Below are 14,940 nucleotides of genomic sequence, written 5' to 3'. Positions count from 1 at the left end.
TTACGGATTTGTGTTATTGTGGATGTTTTAAAATTTAAATCACCTGTAGTTATCGCCACTTTTTTTCACTTTGAAAAAAAAACTAGGTGTAGATAGAGAGGTGGACTCCGTTCCTAGGCACCTACAGCATTTACTTGTAATTGATTTGATATTCCGTTAAAAGTTGTCTAAACTTGAAAATCATCTTTCATGCGGGGATGGGGGTTAGAGTCCAACTTCAACTTTCAGTCCTTAATTTTCTACATAGAATACCAAATTACCCTTGATACATGTATTTAATCTATAGCAAAAATAAAATCAACAAATTTATATTTTATGATAATACTGTAAATTTATTACATTTGGCAACTACGATATTTGGCGGAAATTCAATTTTCAACAAGTTAGTGTAGATTTGATTTAATACTGTCTGAATGTGCTACGCATAGCTATAAATGTTAATAAGACATTTAGCGATGTGCATGAATTAGCAGACTCTTCTTTCCACCAAAATCGCTAAATAAAATACACCGCTAAATGTAATACGTTTACAGAATTGTCTTAAATATTACAAAAGTTGGTACAAACATACGCACTTAAAGCATAATATACGGCATCTATTTACAATGTCTTGAACCTACATGTATAAACTTAAGAAGGAATTATTTTGAATAAGAAGTGACAATTAATTCCATTCAATTCAAATGAAAACCAGCATATCATGATCTCAATGTTTATCTAATATTGTATCCTTGTTATAACAATGTAACATCCTTTCATAAAAATTTCATCAAATTATCTAAAAATAATTTGATATTTATTATGTTTATGTAGTCTACATTTTCCACATCTCATCTTCTGAAAACTTGAAGAAAAAATATTCTTTGCAATGAAATATTATCTCACAAAATAAATATTTCAAATATATAAAAAAAAGACCCATTATGACCACATTTTCACAAGCATTTACATAATATACACTGTATCTCTATTTAAGGTATTTAATTTTCTTAACCTTTCCTCCCCATTCAGCAACAAACATATAATTTTCATTCACACATAAACCATATGGATCCTTCAGATCACAGTTATCTATATAACGGAGGAATTGTCCATCCTGGTCTAGGATGTGGATACAGTGGTTATGGTAGTCTGCTGTCAGGATCTGACTCTGGCACTCTGTTGTGATGCCATAAGGTTTAAATGGTTCCTTCTTTATCGTGAGAAGATGAGCAGTGTATCTAAATCGGAGTTTTCCAGCTTGGTTGACAACTACAACAGCACCAGCTTCACTGTCAGCCACACAGATATCCAGGTTTCTGTTCTCACTGATGTACTTAATTTTGCTATTTCCTGAATAGAGAGATTTACCTTCCTCATCAAACTGGATTGTTTGTTTTTTTGTGGAGCCCGAGTAACGGACAACCTTGGATTGTGTCTTATCATAACTGTACATGGTTACCAGGAGATCTCCAGAGGAGGTGACACAGAGTTGTGTAGGTGTCCAGTCCTGTAGTCTGATCATCTTCTTTGTCTTTCCATTCGTAACCTTATTAACAGTCTTTTCCTTCCCATCAGAGTATACTAGATCTCCATCACCTATCACTGCGATATCATTCGGATATGTCCCCGATTCTTTTGTTATTGTCTTGATATGTGAGCCTTGAATGTTAAAGAATTTCATATCACTGACTTCTCCACTTCGCTGAGGCAGGTAACATTTCGGAGGTTTTCATACCCAGTATCTATAGTAGTGATAAGTTCTGGTTCTTCCAGCAGTTCTCTGGTTGTTTCTGGGTTTTTTTTTCCAGTTTGTAGCCATTTTCTTCTGTTGTGGTAGATAATGGTGCTAGAAATCCAAACAACTTGTACAGCTGTTCTCTATCTACTGGTTTAGCATTAAAAATAGGCAGAGATATGTTGATATGATATATATAAATATTTAGTGTTGCACACTTCATACCTCGTGTATAATTTTTTCTTGCCTTTCTTTGATTTAAAATCATTTGCACTGGAAGAGCCCTGAAGTACTTATAAAAACAGGTCATGTGTTTAAGGCATCATAACCCACAATCGAATTATATAAGAATTTAACTCTCCCAATTAATTAATCTATAGCAAAAATAAAATCAACTTATTTTATATTCCATGATAATAACTGTCTTAAATATGACAAAAATTGCTACAAATATACACACTAAAAGCATAATATACAGCATCTACTGAGTATTTACAATGTCTTTAACTTTGAACTTAAGAAAGAATTATTCTTAAAGGCCGAGGTTTTCAACCGTACGGTTTTCCTCAGGTTAGTTTGGTGTGGGGTGGAGCTTAATCGAAGCGGCTGAGAAGCCCCGAGGGAACGACGCTGGCTTGTGTATACTACCTATATACACAGGATGTTACCTGAGACCCTGAGTGTATTACCTGTATGCGTTTTCCTACGACTTTGTAAACCGAGGCCGTTTTTTTTCATGTTTAGCTCATGAACTGAAATGCGAAATAAAGCATTTTTTGTTACAGACAGAATCCTTCTCAATTTCTTTCTTTTAAAATAATCGATATTTTTAATTATTCGACATTTTTTATATACAGTGTGTTTCTTAATGAAGTGATATAAAGAGAATATATTTATCCCCAAAATCTGTCGTTGTAATCTGGCGACAAAAAGAGAAGTAATTCAAATTACACGTCGTCTAAGCAAAACGAAAGAGAAAGTGAATCATAAAACAATATCTCGGTAAATAACAATGAAACTTAGAAACGATGTTTTGAGAATAAAATGTTGAAGTAGAAATATTATTGTCTAAATAAATATCTTTTTAAAATAAACCCTACTTGATTTCTCCATAACGCATGTCAAAATGGCCAGGGCTTCGGACTGAGGTTGATTCACCGACAGCTATGAAACGGGAAAAGAATCATCTGAATCGTTTCTTTTTTCTTTCCGTAGTTTCGGGATTCATTCTTAATTTCAAACATTAAATACAAAGCAATATGTTATATTCCGAGTAATTTCTCTTCTAAAACTTATTATTATACCGTAACTTCGTCACCATAATATTAATGCAGGTCTCGAAGAAAAGCAGCACGTACAGGTTTGTCTTATAAATATAAATTCGCTTGACTCATGAACAATGTTACAATGTTGTCATACTTGTTTTAAAAAATAAATTTATTTAATTCCATGATACTGGCTTTAAACGTAGGTCAGTTTATTTTGTTAATTAATGGAGGAATAAATGTACGTTAACGTTTGTTTTGACACGGAAATTAAAATTATCAATTACATGTATAATAGTGATATGACCCCCCCCCCCCCCCCCCCCCCCCCCCCCGTTTAAAATTAAATTTATAATATATATTATATAGCCATGATTTTCTTGTCATTTATTTAATTATTTGATAAATTGATTATATTATTTAGGGCATATTCTAATGAATTAAAAAAAAACACGATTTGATTGCTTCTTTATCACGTTGGCATAAGCGGTAGGCATCAAAAGACTGAAAGTTAATTCGATGGTCGGTACGATCTCCAGACAAGGTACACAAGATATACACAACAGCAGTCAACTAAATGTCAATCAAATCAAAGTATCCAATCCCAGGCTTAATTTCAGATGATTGACAGAGGTTCTAAGACCAGGTAAATTTGAAGGAGGTGCTTATTTCCTCCCCCTTTAATACGAAATGATTTCAATGTACATGATGTATATCCAATATTTCATCCTTATTATAACGATGTAACATCCTTTCATAAAAATTTCAAATTGCTCGGAAAGTATCTTGATATTAATACAATATAGTCTACATTTACCCCCATCTCATCTTCTGGTAACTTGAAGAAAAAAATACATGTACTTTTGTTTACAATGAAATTTTAGATTACGAAATGAAATATTTTAAATTTATTTACATTATAGACCCATAATGACCACCTTTTCACAAGCATATACATGTATCTCTATTCAAGGTATTTAATTTTCTTAACCTTTCCTTACCATTCAGCAACAAACAAATAATTTTTATTCACACATAAACCATATGGATCCTTCAGATCACAGTTATCTATATAACGGAGGAATACTCCATCCTGGTCTAGGATGTGGATACAGTGGTTATCATCGTCTGCTGTCAGGATGTTACTCTGGCTGTCTGTTGTGATGCCAAAGGGTTCAAATGGTTTCTTCTTTATAGTAGGAAGATGACCAGTGTATCTAAATCGGAGTTTTCCAGCTTGGTTGACAACTACAACAGCACCAGCTTCCCAGTCAGCCACACAGATATCCAGGTTTCTGTTCTCACTGGTGTACTTAATTTTCTTATTTCCTGAAAACAGAGGTTTACCCTCCTCATCAAACTGGATGGTTTGTTTCTCTGTGGAGCCTGAGTAACGGACAACCTTGGATTGTTTTTCATCACGACTGAACATGGTAACCAAAAGATTACCAGAGGAGGTGACACAGAGTTTTGAAGGTGTCCAGTCCTGTATTATGATTATCTCTTCTGTCTTTTCATTCGTAACCTTATTTATAGTCCCTTTCTTCCCATCAGAGTATACTAGATCTCCATCAGCTGTCACTGCTATATCATTTGGTGCTCCCTCTGATTCTTTTGTTATTGTCTTGACATGTGAGCCTTGAATGTTAAAGCATTTCATTTCACTGACCATTCCACATGTCCAGATTTCTTCTTCACTGAGACAGGTAACACTACGGAGGTTTTCATACCCAGTATCTATAGTAGTGATAAGTTCTGGTTCTTCTAGCATTTCTCTGTTTGATGTCTCCGGTTTCTTCAATTTGTAGTCATTTTCTTCTGTTGTGGTAGATAATGGTGCTAGAGATCCAAACAACTTGTAGAGCTGTTCTCTCTCCACTGGTTTAGCATTAAAAATGGGCAGTGATACGATCAATTTGGGAGGAAGTTTGCTGAATTCTTTGTTTCTGGAGCTGTATTTCATGGTAATGGACACTTCATTTGATTCTTCTATTTCTTTCAGGTTGAGCAGAGTTTGTTCAATAAGAGATTGTAATTGTTTGATTTCCTCTGCATGTTTCTTCAGAATGTCAAGGTGTTTTGTTTTAAAATCATCTATTTCTTTTTTCATAGCATTGATGACATTGTCAATTTATCTGTGCCATTATTTTCCACGTTCTGTCACTGCTGTTGTAAGTTTGTAATATTCTCCATCCAAGTTAGTTATCTGTGTCTCTAGATCGTTTGTGATTTCTTTGTATGTAGGAGAAATAATGTTTTGTAATTCCTCTGTATCTTTTGCGATATCATTTTTCTTGGAGTCGTATAATTCTGCGAGGACCAAGAAATTGTGTCCTTTATGCTGTTTTGATGCAGAGCATAAGGAGCAAACAGGAAAGTTACATTCCTTGCATTGTAAATCACATGATTTGGTTGAATGTGTTGCACACTTTGGATATACATGTATCAAGGTTGATTTTCTTTGTTGGAATGGGACAATTTTATGTTTGTCATATTCATTAGCAATATGTTCTCCAATACAGGGTTTACAGAGGTTGACATGACAGAAATCACAGTACATCTGTACTATAGCTGTCTCACAAAGGTCACATCTGATCACATCCTGGGCACTGAGGTGGGGATCCATAGTTTCTGTACAAGTTCTATAAATAAAGAATTGTTTTGTTCTTAAAATTAATCCTGAATTTTGATTTAGTAATAATTATTTGGGTAGTCAATGAATATAACTCTTGAATATTACTTTCTTGTATTTGACTGTATAATTAAGGTACATATACATGGAATATTGTTTTTAAAATAAACTTCATTAATGTTGGAATCTATTTTTCACAACTTTATTGCATATTTACAGACTTAACTAATTCGAGTTTCAATTTTAGGTTAGATTGGAAATGGAAATGACCTTTTGAAAAATTACCATGACTCTATACGAACCGAAAAGAGATTTGCAAGAACAGTTTCTATAATGAATTATATTATGATATAATTACCGTTGTACTCACTTGAAATCTTGTCTCACATTGGTAGAATGATATGAGTAATTCGTCGGTTAGCTGTTCATCCTGTCTGTATGTTCCATTTTTTGCAAACTCAGACATCTACAATTTTAATTTGACCAGTGATAATAATATTGTAGATGTTTTTAAAGTTTAAATCGTGATGTGAAGACCACTTATACAAAATGAGAACTCTTAACTTATCCTTTAACTCGATATCCGCTTAGAAAATATCTGGAAACTTCCTTACTGAATAATCAAATTTCGATCAAAAAGTTGAACTTCCTACTCAACAAATATAATTCAAGTTATCAATTACGTTTCCTGCACATATTATAAATTCCTGTTGCTTTTGATGACATTTTCTGATAGAGACGTTATATACGAGGGTTGTCCCAAAAAGTTGTGGACAATGTTTATAACTTTGTTAACATGCAACCAATGCTATCCAAATTTTGCGTAGTAATAATATTTATTCAATGTTCTTTAAATTTGTGAATTTTTAAATATATATCTTTCATATGTTTAATATTGGGACGATTTATATGATGGCCGATATGGTCTGTCGGCACACGAACAAAATTGGGAATAACTTATGCATATAGCTATTACATTTGCATTTATTTCTTTAGTACTATATAAAACGTTAAACTCAAATTTAAATCAGTGAAACAGGAATCGAAATTTTAATAACATGTCAAATTTTCATATAAATTGCATTAAAATCAGACAATTGAAGTCATAATTCGTAAAGTATTGTCGGAATTGATTTTGATGAAAATGATGTCGTGAAACGCGTACCCGGCGCACAGGGATGTAATAAATTGCTTTCAATGATATGGTTTATACATCAGAGACGGGAAAAAAGAGTACAGAAGAGACATTACACACTAGATTCTAATAAAATGTTTTTAAATGCTATGAGATTCAATAATAATTCATTCTCTGTACCAAGAATGGTTACCACATGTAAAAAGTAGAGTACTGTTTGTTAAACGAGAAATTGGGCAACGTTCTGGCTCACGAATGAGTCAAACATTGTGTATTCTTTGCTGTCTACAATTAAAGGTATCTTTCGACTAAACTACGACTGAAAATTTGAATCTGATAAAAAGCAATCCACAAAAAACCTGGACAGTAGTGAATTTAAATAAATCACAAAGTCAACAGTGTTTTTTTCACTTAAAAAAAGATATTGGATGTTAACAGACGAGTTTGAAGCAGAAAAATAGATCATGACGTTATAAGAGACGTAAATTACGCTTGCTTTCGTGCGCCGATGTACACTTACATGCTTTCTTTATTCCTTTATAATTTTCTTATTAAATGTGATATCATCATGAAACTTGAGATGTATGATCATAAAATGTTATTTTTTGATATGACATGATAAGAAATTTAATTGTTATAGGTTATAGGTTTAAAAATAACATACATATATATGAAGTTAGTATCCCCCATCGCAGGACACCAGGCGAAAATTTTCAGTCCCTACGAAATCTCGCTGAGATTAAGGGATAAGACACTTCTTAGAAGGTAATACGAAGAATAACATTTATTACGGACCCTTGTGCGTAATTATAAAGTTGAAAGTGTTAAGTAAAACACATTCAGATTAATAATTTTCTTTCCAGTGCACTGTACCTTTAATTTAATAAGTATGGCATCACAATCTTAATTCCTTCAAGTCAAGAAAGGCCAACCTAGATCTTTCACACATTTGTGTAAGTTTTATAACATTTCATTGTATTGAGACCTTGCAATTAACCCTCAGGTACATCGTCTCCTAAAAATTCAAATTCCTACAGTGTTTTAAAACGGAAGAAATGGAGGTCGATCTTCTATTTTTTCTTTTGCTTTTCTAATTGATAGTTACAATAAAAACAACAAGATATAAAATGCCAAATTAGAATGAAGGAAAATGGAAAATGTTGTTTGATGCAAGAGAGGAAAAATTAATCGTTTGAGGAATCTCTGATAATTATTTTAGACATTCAAGGTAAAGAAAAAAATTGTTGGTTATAAAGGAAACCAAAACAGAGAAACTGAGTAGAGAAAATGTAGCCCTATTGTACCCCTGATCACATCATGTGACATGAAAAAGGGAGTAAAACTGGAATTCAATTATTTAAGGAGTCAATGGTGCACTGAGGATTTGATTAATAAAAACTCCAGTCATGATTGTATTTTTCCTGTTTTAGGAAGAGGGCTAAAATAAGCTGTGCCTGCATCCAAGTATCTCATAAACAGATGTTTTGTGAATAAAATATTGTTTACAAATAAATAAGTTTGTTTTGCATTTCAAAAGCAATATATATTTATTAGTACGAATAGCATAAATACATGAATATACTATATAATTTAATAAGAATAATTTTCTTGCACAAGGGTGTCCATGTTCTTGTTACATGTCTCATGGCATATTTTTTGCAGTCAACAGGAAGATTTTATATAAGAAGCAATTATGTGTTTATTTTGTACGTTATGGACTGATTCACCTGTCATGACATTTTTATTTTAAAAAGACATCGGCAGTTGATGAATACTCACATCATCATTTCATGTGTACATTTTTCTTTCTCTGGTGCCTATGCATGTGCATTCATTTACCAGTGCCATTTTTGTAACAAAGAATCAGGTTGATTTTGTAAAAGCATTTAGTTAACATATATTTTATAAGGTTATCTATATGCATTAAAATTACTCAGCCTGTGAGTAAGAGAAATCTGTGTTTCTTTATGCTTTCTACACATTAGAAAAATTTCGTCTACATGCAGTCAAACATTATTATATGGAACTCGATGGGACCAAGAATAAAACTTCTATCTGAAGATTCAAGATACTGAGGATAAAATACATGTACTTAAAGATTAAGAGGTTTGGATTTTCGACATCAGTATTTGAGATATCAGTAATGAGAATACGAGGTTTAACTGTAATTACAAATGCAGAAACATTAAATTGTAATAGTGGTACAAATGAGAAAGAACATCCCTAATTACTGCTGTATCATGTATTAAAGTAAAATCATAAATGGACCATGGGTTCTGCCATAATTTTCATGCTCGCTAGACTGATTTTAATATCATGCATGCTTACCTGTGTGAAACCTATCCTAAAATTTGGAACAAGATAAGTATTTATCATCATCACAGGCATATTTGCAGTTTGAATCAAAGGACATGAAAAAACAGACTAGTACGGCTTTCTTCAAGAACACAGAAAACCAGCTATAATAGCTTTGCTCCTAAGGATTAATTTGTAGACCCTTCTCACTTATAAATTCCGTCTTTGATAATGGCTGATATATTGCTACATGGGGAGGGGGGTTGAGGAGATGTCATCGTGTTATCATAATTAAAAAGTTTTGTTGTTCGTTTGCCATTAACGTTTCTTCCTTGTAAAATATTAACATAAGAAACAGAAATGTCAGACTCTGTGGTATCTTTTATTTCAAGTTCACTGGGATATATCAAGTCAATATATAAATGGAAGTAACTATTTCTAATTGAAAATACGTCTTTGCTTTATATCAACAAGAATTTTCTTTTTATGTAGTTTTTTAAAATATGTAAATTATTCTCAATATGAATACAGAATTAGGTATGTTAATAATAATAATTGGTACCCGACTGCTTGTTGGAAGACAATATCCATTATCTACATAGATACTGTCAATCATAAACGCAAGCATAACATCTTTTTAATATCAACTTCGGAGTACTTACTTGTTTGTACAATCAGAATATTTTTCACAAAATACTTATGCAAATGACCAGTTCCATTTTCTTATTTAAAAGACAGCTGGTTATGGAATCAGAAAGCTGGACTTAAGGAGTTTATCAAATCGGGGAATATAAATGATTATAGTGTTAGAGTCATTAGTTTTGAAATTATTGATTTTGGTTAGATTGTGTGATTTCAAATTTTCTCGAGGTTCTTTGTTTTTGAGTATACGAGGGCCGTTCAAAAATTACGCGGACTGTGCTATTATATACTCTTACAGACGTCATATAGTTCTGAAATTTCACAGAAATATGTATCTTAAAGATTCCAATAAATTTTGGGCAAAATTTCTGTATTTGAAAAAAAATTCTACTAAAATTATCGGTATGTTGATATCGCTGATTGAGAGGTACGGAGCACGACAAAAAATTTGAAGCAAAAGCATGCGGAATCCAAAATTAAACTCATAAATTTTCTATAATTCGCGATATTTTTCGACAATTTTCTCAGATGTACCTTTAAATTGTTCTACTATTATGTATTTAAATTTCTGACGTGATATTTGAAGTACTAACAGAAATACAGTGATTTTTCTCTGATGCGATTCCCGTGAAAACGACTGTGAAAATGACGTCTCCTTAATTGACGGCGCACCACATTTTGACAAATTATGTCTAATGCTCGAGATATCACCAACATAGATCCAAAATATCCATAATAGAACTTGTAATAAACTAGGGTATTCGTGACATTCGTCCACAAATAGCAAGTTGAAATTTTAGACCGTAAGACCTTTGTAAAAAGGCTAAAAGGGAAGAAGATTATCGACGAAAACTTTATCCGGACTGTAAAGAAAGTGATTGAGAGTGACCAATATCACACTATATCTCATAGATACCAGCAGTATTTGGTTTTAAAACAAAAAAGAATATTCTTTACTTAGATTTTAAGCTTGAAAAGAAATGGTGTTTGGATGTTGAGTAGATAAGGTAACTCAAACTGTACAGGTACTCTTGGGAAAATGTTGAGAAAATGAAAGCTCAATCACATATTTTTTTATAATGCCTGTGACGTCGAAGATTTTGCTGCTCCGTGACTTAATGATATGTCCTGAAAAATCACTCAAAATTGATACCAATTTACAACATTTTGATATGAAATTTTGAAGACCATATAAGTAAAGATTCTTTTATATTATGTGCGACATTTTGCCCGATTATGTCGTCAAATATTTTTTTCCGTGCAACAAGTCCGCGTAATTTTTGAACGGCCCTCGTACATGCATGTATAAACATTTGATTTTACACCATTTCTCGAAAACATTTTTAGTCGCCCGCGTGGCGCAGTGGTTAGAGCGTCTGCTCTAGAGTCGCGAAGTAAGGAGTCAATCCTTACGTCGCAGGTTCGAATCCCACTGTGGAACGTGGAGACCGGTCCTTCGAATGAGACCGTATAAACCGAGGCCCCGTGTCGCAGTAGGTGCTTGCACGAAAAAGACCCCTCACTGCTCAAAGGCCCTGAGTGCCGAGTATAGGACAAAATTTGTAGCCCTCCACCAGCAAGTGGTGGCGTCTCCATATGAGAGAAAAATTCTCGAGAGGGACGTTAAACAACATACAATCAATCAATCAGTCGAAAACATTTTTGACCTGTACAATACTCATGAAGACTATACGACTTGGGAGCATAGATAACACGAACCTCTGAGAACGTCAGAGATGTTTGAATGAGGTTGTATGGATGAGTAAGCATCCTATGTCAAACGGGCACACCCATCGTGTGCTGCTGGACTATCGAGCAGACAGGAAAAGTCGTAATCGATTCAGTGTAAAAGATAATGGCTTCAAAGTTTGCATGAAAAACGTCAGTCACCTTTACTGCTAATACTATAACGATAGACTGTATTTGCATAGTATACTGTTCTCAAAATAAAAGCAATAATAGGTTGAAAAGCAAACAAATATAGAAGAAAGAGATTTTCGTAACATACTCCAAGGAAGAGATGAGTATTCTTAGCCGAGAATAGTTCGCATAGTTTAAATATTGCAAAGGTGTTTCAGATTTACTCTCTGACCTACTTTTATCTTCCAGTGAAGCATAATTTATTCAAGAACTTCTAAATGAGAAGGAAAAAGCACTTATTGTGGTCTTCAACTCAACAAACAGATAAATACATGGTAGTTTTATCTACAAATGCATTAAAATTTTACTTCCATTAATCTATAGTCTCATTATATTTCCGTAAAATAAAAGACAGCACACAGTCTGTCACAAACAGCTTTTGAATGATTACAATCATATGATTGCTTTTATAGTCAGCATTTTGTAAATTCTATGGTTGTTAAATGCTACAACTTATATAATTTAATTTCGTATTTTGTTCAACTATTTCAGTACTAATTAATTGGCCTTTTGTGGTAAACTCAACTAAGAATATTTCTTCTGTCTGATCAATATATAGAACTCACAGCAGATGTGACAGGTACACAGGGGGTGCTTACTCTTCCTAGACACCTGATCCCACTTTTGAACTTTCCAGGCGTCGGTGTTTATATCCAGTTGACAAATTTGTATTGATTTCGTGTGTGTGTTCTTTTTTTTAGATCAATCACTATTCGTTATCTTCACTTTTAAAAAATACACAGGTGTATACAGATGTATATAGCGAGTTAGATTTCGTTCCTTAACACCTGTGGCATTTACTTTCAGTGATTTGGTATTCTGTTCGGTCGGATGGAAGAAACATCTCTGAATAGGAAGTTGGGTGCCCGGTCGTAGGGATTATCTTGTAGTGAAATACTTTAGAAATGATATTCGAAAATTTACATGTTAATATCAAATAGGTTTTCCCCCTTGTTTTGTAGTACATGAAGATTCGGTTCGACGTTTTTCCTTGGAAGTGGTGCTGACATGTGTGAATAATCGAACTGACAAAAATTAGAATTTTAAACTCGTTTCTTAGCATGGATACAATCATTCCAAGCAAAAGTAGGAAGCTTTTTGTTGCTACAATAGGGTTTGGGACCACATATTCTGGATACGCATTCTCTACAAAAGATGAATGGACAAAGATATTTACCAATAATTGGGACGGAGGGCCATTTGTTTCTCATAAAACCCCCTCCTGCTTGTTACTGAAGAATGACTACTCTGTTGTTATGTTTGGGTATGGAGCAGAAGACAGATATTTTGAACTGGAATCAGAAAACAAACATCAAGATTATTATTTCTTTCGAGGATTTAAAAAGATTCTTTATAAGGATATTGTAAGTTTTCATTTGTCCGTAGCTATACAATATAGTGTTTATTTTGAAGTGGTTTGATGCTTTTTCCTTAATGGTTTGTTGAAAATACTTTTTATATGAACAAAACTATAAAACAGATATTTTAAAAAAAATCAAAAATGCATTGTTTTGAGCATCAGAAAAGTATTTACAGTAAAAGTACAATACATGTACATGCATATGAGTTTAAAGTAATCTTTCTGGAAGTTTAATGACACATTATTTGATATCAAATTAATTTTGCGTTGTATTTCAACACATATTTTCATTATAATCTCCACAGCAAATATTAAATCATTATTTTTCTAAATCAATGATATTCCAAAATATACTTAGATATATTTAGATTAATGATAGATCTTTCGATTTTTTTAGTCCTCAGTGCAGCCTATTTTATGCAAGGATATAAACGGCAAAACCCTTGAAGCTATTGTTGTCTTTGTGCAAAACATCAAGTATCTTAGGAACCATCTTCTTGAACATATAAACAAAAACATGAGTATACGTGATGATGATATATAGTATGTTTTCTATGTCCCGGCGATATGGGGGATAAGGCAAAGATGCTCCTGAAAGAAGCTGTTGTGAAGGTATTTAATCTTTTTATGCAATACCATCAAAAAAGATGCAGGACGTTTTATAACTTATAGAAAAGCTAAATTTTTCCAGGAAATATACGGAACTGGAAATTCCTATCAATTTAACGAAGAAAATGCTATTATAAAAAATTGATCAGAATTTAACTCAATTTCATTTTTTCACTACATTGTATATTTAAAGAATAACTGTCTATTTCGTTTGGTTTCATGTTGGCATAAATCGAGTGCCTGACTTTATAATTTGCATAAAACGCTGAGGGCCGTTTATGCATTAAATTATCACGCAAGCTAATCGATTGATCATTGTCAGGGAACCAAAACAATCTTACAATTATTTCTTATATTTACATACTCTCGATTCTCGTTCTCCAAACCCCACTTTTGTCTCTGTGTCCTGCCCCGATCCGGGACCAACATCGCTATATATCTTTACCGAGCCAATCGATGAACCAATAGATTTATGTAGAAATGTATCATTTTTATTTGTAATTTTATCTCGAACAAAGACATTGGAAATTTAAATATTTTTGTATCATACAGGCAGAAATAAAGAACGAAGATTTAAACATAGCACTAGAGATAGAGGCAGCATCCGCTTACTTTCAGTACGTACACTTCTCTACAAACCCATTTTCGACCCCTTTGGATGTTGTGAAACCGAAAGCAAAGTATATGATTGTTAAACTTGGAGGTAAGTCATGTACAGATGACTATTATAATTCCAAATCATCCTCTGACTGTGGAGATAGTTATTTCTTCTTTCATACTCGTTAGTCAAATTAGCATAAATTACAACTTCTTCTTAAGTTGTCCAGGACAACGAAACTCATGATTAAGTTTTCGATTTTTTTATTTTCATTGTATAATTTTTCCATTTGTGATGCTATATAGTTGCCTATTATATTCACAGTCTAAAACTGAAGACAGCACTATAGATTAGTGAAAATCCGGGGCCAGGATCCAAAAGATAGAAGAGACTTGAACTTATTATACTCATTATCTATATATTATCAGAGAAGTGCATAATATTTCATAGTCATTGAAAAACGCATCTAAAAAAGATATACTGAATATGCATATTGTATATTTTATGTACATGTATATAGTCAAGCAACTGGAAGAAATACATATACATGCATGCAAATCAAGGAGCAAAAAAGATGACATTCTAGCAAAAATATAAACTACAAATGCATTCATTTTGTTTAGTTACGGTAGGTTATCAAACTACATTTATATATGTCGGTGCCTCAATTTTCTTTCATTCTAGGGGACACTACAGAAATAACGGTGCTTCAGAAGTATGTTGACAATACATTGGAAGAAATACTTCCGGCAAGTCGGGGACCATGG

At 33.0% G+C, this 14,940-nt stretch overlaps 1 pseudogene; it reads right to left on the bottom strand.

Moving 5' to 3' along the window:
- Positions 1 to 134: 134 nt before the first annotated feature.
- LOC134232000 (uncharacterized) lies at positions 135 to 5,651 on the bottom strand (annotated as a pseudogene).
- Between the last annotated feature and the right edge of the window lie 9,289 nt (positions 5,652 to 14,940).

The sequence above is a fragment of the Saccostrea cucullata genome, unplaced genomic scaffold (assembly GCF_032062105.1).
Source record: "Saccostrea cucullata isolate Sc308-1 unplaced genomic scaffold, CSIRO_AGI_Scuc_v1 ctg4504, whole genome shotgun sequence".
Classification (NCBI taxonomy): Eukaryota; Metazoa; Mollusca; class Bivalvia; order Ostreida; family Ostreidae; genus Saccostrea; species Saccostrea cuccullata.
Note: the sequence above shows the minus strand (reverse complement) of the source record. Positions and strands in the feature narration are given on the sequence as shown.